Source organism: Phyllobates terribilis, unplaced genomic scaffold (genome assembly GCF_046119375.1).
Source record: "Phyllobates terribilis strain yellow unplaced genomic scaffold, ASM4611937v1 Scaffold_12__6_contigs__length_324123572, whole genome shotgun sequence".
Lineage (NCBI taxonomy): Eukaryota > Metazoa > Chordata > Amphibia > Anura > Dendrobatidae > Phyllobates > Phyllobates terribilis.
The window spans coordinates 21,370,329-21,384,808 of NW_027362772.1; the positions used below are offsets into that span (position 1 = coordinate 21,370,329).

Sequence of the window (14,480 nt, forward strand, 5' to 3'; positions counted from 1 at the left end):
CTCTCGGACACAGAGTACAGCACTAATTGTACTGCGGCCCGGAACAGAGCAATGCTGGGCCCCCGAAAGGAGCTGGGGTGCAAATTTCACCAGCCGATTAAACAGCACCTTTGCCAAAACCTTCCTGTCTGCATTGAGAAGCGCTATGGGACGCCAATTCTCAATGCAAGATGGGTCCTTACCCTTTGACAAGATGATCAGGGCAGACCTCCTCATTGACTTTGGCAGAGTGCCCGAGGAAAGACACTCATTGAATACCTCAGTCAAGAGGGGAACCAAGGCGTCCTTAAAGGTCTTATAGAATTCAGATGTTAAGCCATCCGGACCGGGAGATTTCTTCAGGGCAAGCCCTTCAATCGCCAACTTAACTTCCTCTTCCCTGATCATCTCTGTCAAAACGCCAAGAGAGGGGTCTACCCCTGGTTCGGGGACGGCTTCAGCCAGAAAAGCCGACATCTCATCCCAATCCAGATCCCTCTTCCCCAAGAGGTGCGAGTAGAAGGATCTGATGACCTCCAGGATCCCTGATCTGAATCTTTTCAGGGACCCTGCAGTGTCAACCAGTCCTGTAACAACTTTACTATTCACTGACATCTTGCAGTTTCTGTAAGGGTCGGGCGTAAGGTACTTCCCGTAATCCCTCTCAAAAACCAAAGATGCGTGTCTATCATACTGACACCTCATTAGCAAAGATTTCACTCTGGAGATCTCCTCGCGGCTACCTCCAGTTGAGACAAGATGCTCGAGTTTCCTCCTCAGGCTCTGATACAGGCGATACCTGTCCAGGCTCCTGAGGCTCGAGAGCTGGCGGAAGAATCTCGCCACCCTTTTCTTGAACATCTCCCACCACTCTGACTTACTACTACAAAGATCCAGTAAGGGTACCTGGCTCTGAAGAAAATCCTCAAAGGACTGTCTTATCTCTGCTTCTTCCAAGAGAGACGAATTGAGCCTCCAAAAGCCTCTTCCCATCCGGGGGTTCTCTGTAACATTCAGGGAAAACAAAATCATACAGTGATCGGAGAACTCCACCTCAACAACAGATACTGCTGAAGAGACGGCTTCCTCCTTTAAATAAAACCTGTCTATCCTGGACCTACAGTTACCTCTATGATAGGTGAACCCCTCGTGGCCTGCGGTGTGCCGGATGTGGACATCCACCAGGCGAGCCTCACTAGCTATACTATTAAGGGCGACGCTATCATAAGTCAGCTTGTCTCTGGAACCTCCTCTATCCCGGGGCCTCGTGACAGTGTTGAAGTCCCCTCCAAAGACGACCTGCCGACTCGTAAAAAGGTAGGGCTTGATCCTCGTAAAGAGACACTTCCGGTCCCACTTAGATTGGGGACCATAAATGTTAATGAGCCGAAGCTCCTGTCCCTTCATGAGGACATCTAATATCAGGCACCTCCCCATTTCTAACTCAATAACCCGTCGGCATTCTACTGGTGCGGTAAAAAGGACAGCCACTCCGCTATACGGCTCGGCCGCAAGAGACCAATAGGAGGGCCCGAGTCTCCACTCCCTCTTAGCTATAAACACCTCTGCCATATTTGGCAGCCTGGTCTCTTGCAAAAAGAAAATGTCAGCTTCAAGCCGGCTGAGAAAATCAAAGGCCGCAAATCTAGCCATATTTGACTTAATGCTGGCGACATTAATGGAAGCCAGCGTCAACGGAGTGGGTACCGCCATCATTGGTGATTGAGTTAGATGGCTTTCTTCTTCCCACTCCCCTTACCCTCTGCCTCAGAGGAGGAATCCTTCCCCCTCTTTAATGACACAGAGGTGTCCATTCCCACATTTTTCCTTCTTTTCTCGTCCTCGTCTCCGGACTCTGGGCCAGTCCCTCCCCCCAAGGACCCTGCATCCCCAGGAGAAGGAGACTCGGCACCCCCTGTAAGCTCCGCTGAAGCCGGAACCTCACCCTCGGCCTCCCCCTCAGAGGAAGAGATGTTATCAAGGGCTTGGAACCGGTTAGAAAGACCAACCAGAGGGGAGTCAGTTTTACCTTCCTTAGGTACCTTGGTCAGAGCGGGAGAAGATGTTTTATCTCCCTTCTTTTTCTTCTTTTTGGTGCCGAGCTTACGCTTGTGCTCTAGCCACCGCTTATTATCCTCATCCATACTTTCATAATGGGAGGATTCTGAAGCAGAGGCGGTTTCCTCCCTGTGGATCCTCCTGACCTCCTCATCCAACTCATCATCCCTCGGGGCCTCAGCAGCAATACTGGCATTCAGGACAGGGGCTGCCCTGGTAGTCTGGGGCTCGCCCCGCTCCCTCTCCTGTCTGCGCTTGTCTAGACGCCTCAGCTGGGCAGGCATCTTTTTATTGCTTTTCTTCCCTGGCCCCTCGGCTCCCCCACCCCTGCTAGTCCCCTCCCCAGCAGAATCGGCCTCACGGCTTACTCCCACCGGGGTCTCGACTGCATTAGCGAAGGAGCGAGGACAACGGCTGAATGGGTGACCCAACTCACCACACAGGTGGCACCTAATCTCCACACAAGAGACGGCAAGATGGCCGACACCCCCACACAACGCGCATTTCTGCACGGTGCAGCTTGCACTGAAGTGTGTGGGGTCGCCGCACCTGTGACAGAGCTTCGGTTGCCCCTGGTAGAAGACCAGGATACGATCCCTACCCAGGAAGGCAGACGATGGAATGTGGGCAACCGTACCACCTGAACGCTTAAGTTTTACCATAAACGTCCAGGCCCCTGACCAGATACCAAACTCGTCGCGGTTTTTCTTTGGCATCTCCACCACCTCTCCATACCGACCAAGCCACGTCATGATGTCATAGCAAGAAAGCGACTCGTTACGAGTCATCACGGTCACTTTCTTGATCTGGTTTTGGCGAGACACTGCCTGAACGGCAAAGTCTCGCCAGCCGGGCTCATTTTTTGCCAGCTCATAATTCGCCCAGAAGAGCTCAAGCCCCTCCAGCCGAACAAAGCTGATATCAAACTCAGGCGTGGAATAGGGATGTATCAAGGCGTAGAAGTCAATCGCCTTGAAGCCCATCCTCAGCAGGAGCTCCACAACTTTAGACCTTGGAGGACATGCATCACTGCCCCTCCACCGAAGACGGACCACATTCCTACGCACACTGCCTGGCCCGGCTGTTGGGAGGGACCACACTGTATCCCCCTCTTTTTGCTCTCGGAAGGCCCCGAGGCCATGCCTCTCTATCCAGAAGGATAGATCAACCTCTCGACCCTCTACCATTAGTGATCTCTCCTCCTTCTTTAGAGCCTCCAGAAGGCGCCGTTGCAACATGCCGTCCCCAAAGCCCGGAGACAAGGAGGATGCTCTATTTGCCCCGGAGGTGACACTGGCATAACTCTGGACAGGTGTTGCCACCCCCGGGGGGGCAACCGGACCAGTGACCACATCAGCCCGAACAGCAACACCATTACCCACCTCCATCTCACCCTCCACCAAACCAGCAACCACACAACTAGACAATGAATTAGCCTCATTCACCCCCACCACCACATTCATTCCTGCTGGACCAGTAACAATGGCGGATGACATTTTGACCTCCGCATCAGGCACAAGGGGTTCAGTCACCTCCATAGAACTAGAGGCGACCTCACCCCCGGTCTTATGTGTGCCCTCCACATCATTGGTCGGTAATTTCCGCTGTTTGGCATTCGGAATAATGTGCCGCTGATCTTTAGATGCTGTTAGGCGCCGCTGATCTTTAGCATCAGGATCTTCCGGACCAGCGACGCCAACACAAAATAGCATTTTCGTGGGAGGACCGGAACGCTCAGCCCCGACAGCCCCCTCACACTGCCGTCGCTTCTCAACTAAGTGATCAGCGGCAACAGCATTCAGAGGTGCCGAGGTTACCGGAGCTGCCCCCGACAACGGGCTGCTCCCCCTTCCCACTGAGGAGCGCACCACAGCATCGTGGCCTGATGGAACGCCCGCCGCCGGGCCGCCCTCACTGTCCAGCCTCTCGGCTGATGCACCTCCTGCTGCGTCCCCGCTACTACAAGCAGAGACGGAGCTCTGCGCCTCACTACCGCGCTCTGTAATCTCCCCGCGCCTTTGCACCGGATCCACAGCAGAACCCGGGCTGGGCTGGGCAGCGGGGCTTATACAGCGAGCTAAGCCTGCCGCCGACTCAGGGGGTACAGGGAGGGGGGCATATACGTATCTTACCGCCTCCTGCAGCTTTGGCTTGGTCTTCTTTGCCTTTTTGTGGCCCCCAGGTGCCTCTTCTGGTAGATCGTCACCAAGATGGAAGTTTTGGAGGCACACTGGGGACTCCAGGAGCTTAATCTCCGCCATTAGGGCCCCTCCCTGGCCGCTGCTGTCACTGTCCTCCCCAGAGCTGGCAGAACTGCGACCGGATGTCACTGTCGCCTGTCCTGCAGGGAGCTCGCTGCACGTGGCCTGCGGGTGACTTTGCAGGCTGCCAGGTGGGGCTTCCTGCTGGTCATCATCACTCTCATCATCCACCTGGCTCTCAGGCTGCAGCCCCATCTGCCTTTGCTCTCTGGTATCAGCCATTTCTCTAAAGCGGTCTTCATTTATTAGTTTTTCTTTGAAATGACCACTCTGCTCCCTGATGTCAGCTTTCCTCAGTTCCAGCAGGTGAATCTCGCTGGTCAGTCGCTTTACCTCGGCCTGGAGTTTAGCCTTGCTCTGTTTGGAGGCCCCCGCAGCTTTGGCGCTTGTGCAGCGCAGCTCCTCCCGGAGCCTCCTGATGAGCTTACTGGCATCTTCATACTCACGGAGGCGGATCATGACCCGGGAGGCATAGGTGGACACAGACTCCCGGGGTCCCTGCAGCGCCCAACCCCCATCAGGGAGGTCGGCCTCACCTCCGTGAGCACTCCGCTTTCCTCCGGAAGGAGCACCATCATGCACGCCGCTGTCAGGCTTTACCTCCATGCTGGAAGCCTTGCGGCTTCTAGGGGTCTCCACAATCCCGGGAGGAGTAGGAGCCACATTGCTGCGACTCCTGGTGCAGCGTCTCACCCCCGAGTCCTCTGATGTGCAGGCCGGTTGCTGGTTTCTTCTGCCCCCCGCCGGCCTGGTTCGGGAAGCAGAAGCCTGGGGCTTGGCTCCTTCACTCATCCCAGAAACCAGCTCTCCCTCCGGGAAAGAGAGAGAGCAGGTCCCCAGGTGGAGAGGTGTTGGTTCTCAGAGATCAGGAGCTCACAGCAGGATCTGCAGCCACCACACCCGTAATCAGCACACTGACTAGCAGCTAATCAGAGCTGCACCCAGTATGCTGCTGATGCAGTCACTGTGTACATACATTACATTATTGATCCTGAGTTACCTCCTGTATTATACTCCAGAGCTGCACTCACTATTCTGCTGGTGCAGTCACAGTGTACATACATTACATTACTGATCCTGAGTTACATCCTGTATTATACTCCAGAGCTGCACTCACTATTCTGCTGGTGCAGTCACTGTGTACATACATTACGTTACTGATCCTGAGTTACATTCTGTATTATACTTCAGAGCTGCACTCACTATTCTGCTGGTGCAGTCACTGTGTACATACATTACATTACTGATCCTGAGTTACATCCTGCATTATACTCCAGAGCTGCACTCACTATTCTGCTGGTGCAGTCACTGTGTACATACATTACTGATCCTGTAGTATGAAGCTCTCTTGTTATGGCCGCTCTCCTGTGTATTAGTCGGGGTGTACTCGGCCTTTGCTGCTCTCTCAGTATTAGGACACGTTATCTGTATGAAGTTGCAGAATGTTCTGATCCTTTCTGTAGTTTTTCTGGTTTGCTGTTGGCACAGTCACTAGTTGCACATTGTCAGGTGATGACACTGTACACAGCTCGCTGATCACACCCTGTGCACTCCTCCCCTCTTACTGTATATAAGATGCTGCACTTGTAGAATCCTCCATCTCCAGCAGACCGTGTGCTGCGCATCCTCCAGGTTTGTACCAAGACTGCTGCTCTTCTCCAGAGGAAAGATAGAATAATATTATCCCAATACAAGAGACCAGCGCTAAATCTATAGGATACCCGTCAGGAGATGGCGCTCTCCTATTATCCATAGCATCCACTGGGAACCACAGTGAGGATATCGGGGGCTGGAGATCCCCTTATAATGGATCTGTCTCTTATTTCCTCACTATATCAAAGGGTTTATCCCATAAAATGTATGGACACCATGGAGGAAGAGTCAGAAGCTGGAGGCCTCTGCAAAGATCTCCTCTTCCTTGGTGCTCTCCATTTATGTAATCAGCTGGCATGTAATACCACATTTCTCCTCTAGTGGCCGCTGTAGGGAATTGAATGGCTGCACCTCCATCAATCAGATGATTATAGTGATGGCTTCATTCTGAGACGGCTTTTGGCAAAATGAACGAGTCTCTAAGTCTTATCTCAAACATTTATTGATTTTCCCAATATAACAAGAGAAAAAACTCAATATCTGATGTTTTCTGTCTGTAATCCATGAAATTGATAATTTACAGAAAAACAGTGGAACATCATCGCTAAACATGGGGCGAACATCTGCCGTGCTGCTGGCATCCCTGAGTGAGTGGCATGCATTATATATCTGTATACTGCGGTGTTACATTGTATTATACTATATATATTAGGAGGGGGCATATAGTTTATCTAGTTGGACTACAAACACCATTAGATCCCATTCTCCTTGTCTCTTTTTATTGTATATTTTGCACTAGAAATATTATTATTATTACTTGTATAATTAATTTTATTACTAAAATTATTATTTATTTGCTATTTTTCAGCTCTTCTCGTCATGGTGATCGCTGTACAATGAGGAGCCAGTAAGTATTTGATATTCTTTATGATATACATGATGTTCTACATTGTATCATGATGATTATTATATAAGGGTTTGATTTTGTCTAATCTTCCAGGGAGCTTCCCATTAGCCACAGTGACAACTCGTTCTTACAGGTGTTGTCACATCCCTTCCCCCCACTTGTTCTCTTTTTTTGTAGGAAGGACTTAGATAAATCTCTTATCTACAAGTGGAATCTTGAATTGGAGCACTGAGGAGAAAACTGATACATTGTGTCATGTCCATTGTGATGTTTTCCTTCCTTCTTTGTATCCTGTGCCAGGTTCCACCTTTAGGCCATTAAGTGGCATAACACATTGTATTAGTTTTACTTTAGGTGTTATTTTTGATTAAAAAATCATCATTTCTAAACAGATATTTTACTGTCAAAGGGGTTGTCAATATTTGGAGACAGTATACCGTAAGTTTTACTTGAAAATCATTTTTCAATTGGGTTTTATTAAACATTTTGCTCCATTTTGCTTTTACAGCGTCTCCCACTAAAATTTTTATGGATTAAATATGTGTGAATGTATATGTGTTGTAGAGTAGGTGTGTTAATATACTCACTGATTGCCGTCTTCTCCGGTGTCCAGTGCCGCTCTGGTCGTCTTCTGAGTCGCGTAACTAAAGTTCCAGCTCCGGATCACACTGCGCTCCATGTATGAGCTGGAAGCCGTGAACAAGGCTCCATAGATTTACATTGTAATAGTGACTTCCGGGTCACACATGGAGCCTGAATGATCCGGCAAGTAGGAAAAGTGACCCATAACAGGACCAGAGCGGCACTGGAAACCTTAGAAGACTGCGATCGGTGAGTATAGCAATACACCTATACTGCACTACATATTACATTCACGCAGGTTTAACCCATAAAACTATAAATAGGAGGGCTACTTTAAGTAAAAAAAAAAGTCCCAAAAGTTGGAGGACCCCGTTAATCAGTGGCTTAACGCCAATGGCGGCAGGCCATGCCACTGCTATGAGGCGGGGCCTTGTGTGAGCATCCGCACCAGGCGCCTGCACTCCGCCCTTCATCGCCCGTCCACACAGAATGATGGAGATGGAAGCGTCTGCTGATTTTCCTCCTCAATCATCATTGCTCCCCACCAGCCATCAGTGCGAGCAATGATGATGGAGGAGAGAGCGTCAGCAGACGCTTCCATCTCCATCATTCTGCCTCGGCACCTGACATATCAGAGCAGCGATGACGTCATTAGACTGCACCCGCTGTTCTGAGATGACTGGCGCTTCACATCACACGCTCAGAAGACCGGAGCATCGGGTGGAACGAGGAGAGGTGAGTATTGCATTAATTTTTTTTAAATTAGTGACTGATGGCTATAATAGAGCATGGAGGACTATGGGAGCTGTATTATACTGCATGGAGGACTATGGGAGCTGTATTGCATTGTATGGAGGACCATTGGGGTGCAATATATTGTATGGAGGACCATGGAGGTGCATTATATTGTATTTAGGCCTATGGGGAGTGTATTATACTGTATGGAGGACTATGGGGAGTGCATGATACTGTATGGAGGATTATGGGGCGTGCATTATACTGTATGTAGGACTTTGGGGAGTGCATTATACTATATGTAGGACTTTGGGGAGTGCATTATACTATATGGAGGACTATGGGGAGTGCATTATACTGTATGGAGGACTATGGGGAGTGCATTATATTGTATTTAGGCCTATGGGGAGTGCATTATACTATATGGAGGACTATGGGGAGTGCATTATACTATATGGAGGACTATGGGGAGTGCATTATACTGTGTGGAGGACTATGGGGAGTGCATTATACTGCATGGAGGACTATGGGGAGTGCATTATACTGCATGGAGGACTATGGGAGCTGTATTGTATTGTATGGAGGACCATTGGGGTGCAATATATTGTATGGAGGATCATGGGGGTGCATTATATTGTATTTAGGCCTATGGCGAGTGCATTATACTATATGGAGGACTATGGGGAGTGCATTATACTATATGGAGGACTATGGGGAGTGCACTATACTGTATGGAGGACTATGGGGAGTGCATTATACTGTATGGAGGACTATGGGGAGTGCATTATACTGTATGGAGGACTATGGGGAGTGCATTATACTGTATGGAGGACTATGGGGAGTGTATTATACTGCATGGAGTACTATGGGGAGTGCTTTATACTGTATGGAGGATCATCGGCTGTGCATTACACTATATGGAGGTTCATGTTGAGCACATTATATTGTATGCAGGACCATGGGGAGAGGATTATACTCTATGGAGGAATATGAGGGGTGAATTATACTGTATGGAAGGCTATTTGGGGCCATTATAATATTTGGAGGCCTTTGTGGGGTTCATTGTACTGTGTGGTGGGCTGTGTGGGGGATCATACTGTGTTGGGGTCTCCATACTTGAGGTGACCATACTATACCCCAAGTGTGAGGTGGGGTATAGTAGGGTCATTATACTGTGCATGAGGTGGAATTCACCATGGGGGTATCTTACTGTGTTTGGGGAGCACTGTTGTTGGCATCATACTTTATAGGGGCAATGAAATAGGAATCAAGGACTTCGTCAGCAGGATAATTACTATGTAAAGGCTGCAAAGTTGTGAGATCTGCTCTTCTGTGACCCCGACAATTATTATTTTTTTTTTTCTTTGGGGGGGTGGGTACCCAATTAGAACTTCCGCAATTGGACCCTGTGATTTCTATGTACGCCCCTGCCTTTAATGACATCACAGTGAGCGCAGTTCAGCCTCTTCTCCTGCAGAGCTGATCCTTATTCACAGACCCACAAATATTTATGTAACAATGTTTATTATTGACAATGAAAAGACAAAACAAAACCTGGAGATAAAGGCTGCACTTCATACATGTTTGGGCTTCCTGCAGCTTTTGGTTTAGGACTTATTATTGTTTTTTTCCTATGAGAGGAAGCACCGTACAATCACTAACATGCTCCTTATTGTTCTCATCTCTTTATTCTTTGCAGCCGATTGTAATGAAGGCGAGGAATATAGTCCGTGTAATAGCCACTGTCAGCCGGACTGCAATCAAATGAGTGATCCAGTTGCATGTACTTTTATGTGTGTGCCTGGATGTATCTGCAAGAAGGGCACCTTAAGAAACAACAAGGGTGAATGTGTGAAGAAGGAAGACTGCTGCAGTGGGAACACCGTGTACGACGAATGTGGCAATGACTGTCCCAACACCTGTGAGGCTGCAGCATCCTCCAACCCTGTAGCGTGCACAGCTAACTGTTCTTCCGGCTGCTTCTGCAAACCGGGATACAAGCTCACTAAGAGCAACACATGTGTCCTTCCCGAGGACTGCCCCTAAATCTGCCCCTTTATATCTTTGTAACAACTGATACATTTAAAGTGATGTTGTCTGATTTTTAAGGAGGCGTCTTATAAAAATAAAGTGATTGTCTCACGTCGTCGTTTTTATCTGTACCAGGACCTCGGCATACACAGGTCTCCGACCAATCTCTGACCAATCAGATCACCATCAATTTAGACATCAGTTTAGATTATCTATTGATCTGGTTATATTTAATCTGGTATTTAACACTTTGGGATCGCTATGTAAGATTCAGTAATCATTGTCTATAACACGAGCACCTATAATCTGGTGAGCTTCAGATTTTGGGTCACTTATTATATCTTTCCTTGCTGTAGTAGAAGAGTAACAGTAGTACCCTATTAATAGCCAATCACACAGTCCCTCACAATGTTCTCCAAGAGGCAGCCAGATGGTCCATAATGGGACCCAGCTACATCACCCACCAAAAGTCACCCAAGTGCCCCTTTGAGGAACCAGCCACTGGTTCCACCACAAGAGTCAGTCATTATACCACATCAGAAAGCCTGCTATGGCGCTCCCAACAGGAACGAGTCACTTCATTACAACCCAGGCATAGTGTTTTCCATAGAAAGCAATTGTGCCGCCCCAGCCGGGCCGCTGCAGTCACGGTACTGGTGCACGGCAGTCCGAGTTCTGGTATGGTCCGATCGGGGGAGTGCGTCAGTCTTCATCAATTGTGGGAGTTCATAAAATAATAAAAAAGTTGGTGATGTCAGTTGGGATGTTCGGCCTGGTATGGCCGGGCACTGATGAGGGCCCCTGAGAGTTAGATGGTGATGAGCAGTGCCAGATGATTAACCCTTCCCAACCAGGACTGGCTCCCAGGGGAGAGGGAGCAGGAATGGCGCAGCAGAAAATAATTAGCTTTAGACAGGATGATAACTAGTTTGTACCTTTTACTGGGATTCAGCACACAGCTCCAAAAAGCTTCTGTACAGTTCACATACAGGGGTTTGGACAGACCTGCATGGTGAGGGTTCATATTATCTGTTGTGAGGTTGTTTAGCCTTCCTGCTGCTAATTATACCTCTGGTAGACGATTCCTTGGATCCCCAGAGGTCCAGGGTAAACAGTTACTGGATCTGTGATCCCTTTCAGCGAGCAGGCAACATGAATCCGGTCAGAACACTCACTTTCTCTTGCAGCAGTGTCTTTGACTCCATGCGGTTGCTGAGCTCCTGGGTAAACACTTCACTGCTCGTTATATGAAGACCGAGCAGACTCACAGTTTATCACAGACTCTGGAAGTCTCTGTGCTCTGGCGACTGGAGGACCCTGCGTTGTGCAGCTTGTCCTAGCAGAGAGAGCATGTCTCAGCATCCAGGACCTCCATGATGCTACTTGTTTCTCTCACCCACTACAACTCACACTGAAGCACCTCCTCCCCTCTCTAAGGGATCGTGCACAACTTCCTGGTAACAATATGTGTATGCAATGAAAACAGCAGAGAACTTATACCTCACCATTGCTGGCAATACATATGAATTATATCACACATGCAGGCATTTTGTGGCGCTATAGACACGGGCGCCAGATTCCCCTCTAGAAAAGTGGAGAGAGGGGTTAATATGGATGAAGTGTGTCGAGTATGTGGGAGAACGGTGAATGTGGATGATTGTAGCAGCCAGAATATAAATGGCACAAATACAAATGGTGAACACTGGTTGCAAAACAGATGGTCTGGCAGCAAGTTTGTTTAATTGTCTTGCATGTCTTACCTGTCTCCTGCCCTGTGCAACTGCCATGTCTAACTGTGGAGGGACTTTGAAAACCAATGGGACTTTCCAAAAGTATGCATAAATGCTATATGCATAAATGCCTCCGCATAAATGCTGCCCCTTGACTATGTCTCAATATATAGGGACGTATCTGCTTAGATCTACACAGATTTAACTCGTTAGAAATCAATCAACTAGCTTAAGACAACATGAGGCAATAAAACTGCAGAAGAGAAGAATGGTGGAATTCACCTAGAATGGTGCGAATCTTTGTGTCAGTCTCTTCTATCTCCTGAGAAACTTCCTTAGTTTCAATTCTTTCACGCAATTGGGCTGGACATACTTTCAGATTATCTCGGGATACAGTAGTACATGTTTTTCCACTGTCTTTGGAGATGTGTCACGGGTGTGTCAGAAGTGACAGACAGTCGCCCTGCAGTAGCATGCAGGAGAGCTCGATGTTTGGCATTACAGACTGCTGCCTAGATGGGAGGCTGTCTTTAGGACCCAGCAACTCCCTCCCCCTGGCCCGGGTGTCTATATACCTGGTGTGTCCAGGTGGGCGTCGCCAATTATACTAATTTGTAGCTGAACCTTGGCTGAAGCAGCACCACGTCCTCTCTGGAGTCTTTAGGCCATGTGCACTGTTGGAGTTCATCTAAAGCTAAGCTGTTATTCCACTTTCTGTCTTTCCCTCATGTCTTTAGAGTTCTAGTGGAGGTTGACTAGCGCTCATCTCCTTCCACCCCCAGTTGTAGCCTTACATCAGGGTTAGTAGGGTCAGGCACGTGATCGGTGACAGCTGCGGAGGCTGTATAGGGACATTAGGGGAAGACAGGGTGACGCTAGTCAAGATTAGGAGGTCACCACTCCCCCCTTTCCCTAGTATCTAGTTTCCCTTTCCCTTTCCCCTCTGTGTTGCACTCACACCCTGGTGTGACATTATAACCGGCCATGCACGTTTTGGAAAAAAAAAAATCACATTTTGTTTTCTCTGTGTGTTTTTGGGTGTGTACCTTTTTTTTCCTTACTCCCTTTAGTATGGGATCTGTAGCAGAGCTCGCAGAGTAGTTCCACTATCTGTCTCTGGAGGTGAATGACCTCCGCTGTGAGGCTCAGAAGCAGTATCAGTGGTTACAAGCTGCCAATGTGGGGGTCTCTGCTGGTAGACCTTTCCAGCCTGAACCCAAGGTTGCCCTCCTGGACAGGTTTTCAGGAGGTAGGGACAAGTTATTTGTATTCAAGGAGGCCTGCAAATTGTATTTTAAACTTTGACCCTACTCCTCTGGTAATGAGGAGCAATGGGTTGGTATTGTGATCTCTCACAGGGCGATCCTCATTCTTGGGCGTTTTCATTACCGCAGGACTCGGTTTGTCTCAAATCTGTGGAGGGGTTTTTTGGATCTCTTGCCCTCATCTATGATGACCATGACCGAGTCGCCTTGGCTGAGTCTAGGCTATGTCGCTTACAGTAGGGGATTCGGTCAGTGGAAAAATACAGTTCGGAGTTCCGTAGATGGACAACGGATTCCAAATGGAATGACTCAGCCCTTAAAAGTCAATTTTGTGAGGGGCTAACTGAAAGGTTGAAAGATGCCTTGGCTGTATATGAATCCCCTCAGTCCTTGGAGGCTGCCATGTCTTTGGTCATACGTCTGGATAGTCGCCTTTGGGATAGATGGGTGCGACCTTCTTCTCCAGGGCCTTCTTGTCAGGGTTGTGTACCTTTGCCATGGGAGCGGTCTGGGGGTGAACCAGTACTGGGGGAGGTGGAGGAACCTATGCAGTTAGGGGTGTTAGGGTGAACACTTCGGTATGTTCATTAGTTCCCTGCTCCTGGCCTAATGGATATGATCAAGTGCATGCAAGAAAGAATAACATCAGACACACACAGTCGGATGTTAGCTTTCTGTGATCAGCTATGGCACAGCTCTAAGTGTCCTTTATTCAACTCGAACATAGATTTATATAAACTCTCTATAAGGGCTCGGTTAGCCCCAGAATGGGAGTAACCAGATGTATTGATTGGTTAGTCCATGGGTAGATCCATAAGGTCATCAGGGTGGGTTGGTCCATGAGGTCATCAGGGGGCGTGGTTCATGAGGTCATCAGGGGGCGTGATCCATGAGGTCATTAGGGTGGGTTGGTCCATTAGGTCATCAGGGGGCATGGTTCATGAGGTCATCAGGGTGTGTGGTCCATGAGGTCATCAGGGGGAGTGGTCCATGAGGTCATCAGGGTGTGTGGTCCATGAGGTCATCAGGGTGGGTGACTCCAAGCGATGTGTCGCTCTGTGATTGGTTAGTCCTTCTATAGAATTCAGCTTCCTCCCAGAACTTCCTTGTACAACAGGATGTAGTCATAAATAAATTCTCCACCTTTGCCACATGTACAACAGGATGTAGTCATAGGTCCAGTTGCCATCTTGCGTAACAGAGCATGGTGTGATGAAACAGGAAAGGGCAGCCATCTTTTGATCTAAACAAGCTTATGTAAGGTGAAATAATACACTTTGTGGGTCTTTTCTCTCAATCTCCTATGTCTTGAGGTTAATTAAGTATTTGATCCTATGGC

The 14,480-nt window shown here is 48.6% G+C and overlaps 1 protein-coding gene across 4 annotated transcripts in view; it reads left to right on the forward strand.

Annotated features, from left to right (window-relative positions):
- The window catches only part of LOC141171957 (chymotrypsin inhibitor-like), a 349,651-nt gene that overhangs the window by 8,538 nt on the left and 326,633 nt on the right, over window positions 1-14,480 (forward strand). Inside the window, exons 1-4 of one of the 4 annotated variants that reach the window (XR_012252397.1) lie at window positions 5,840-5,930; window positions 6,475-6,538; window positions 6,760-6,798; window positions 9,815-10,258. The exons of 2 other annotated variants lie outside the window; for them this stretch is intronic. The gene's annotated coding sequence lies outside the window, so the exon portion shown is untranslated. Of the gene's footprint in view, window positions 1-5,839; window positions 5,931-6,474; window positions 6,539-6,759; window positions 6,799-9,814; window positions 10,259-14,480 lie in introns of those variants that run through there. One more of the 4 variants, XR_012252398.1, reaches the window with a different exon arrangement.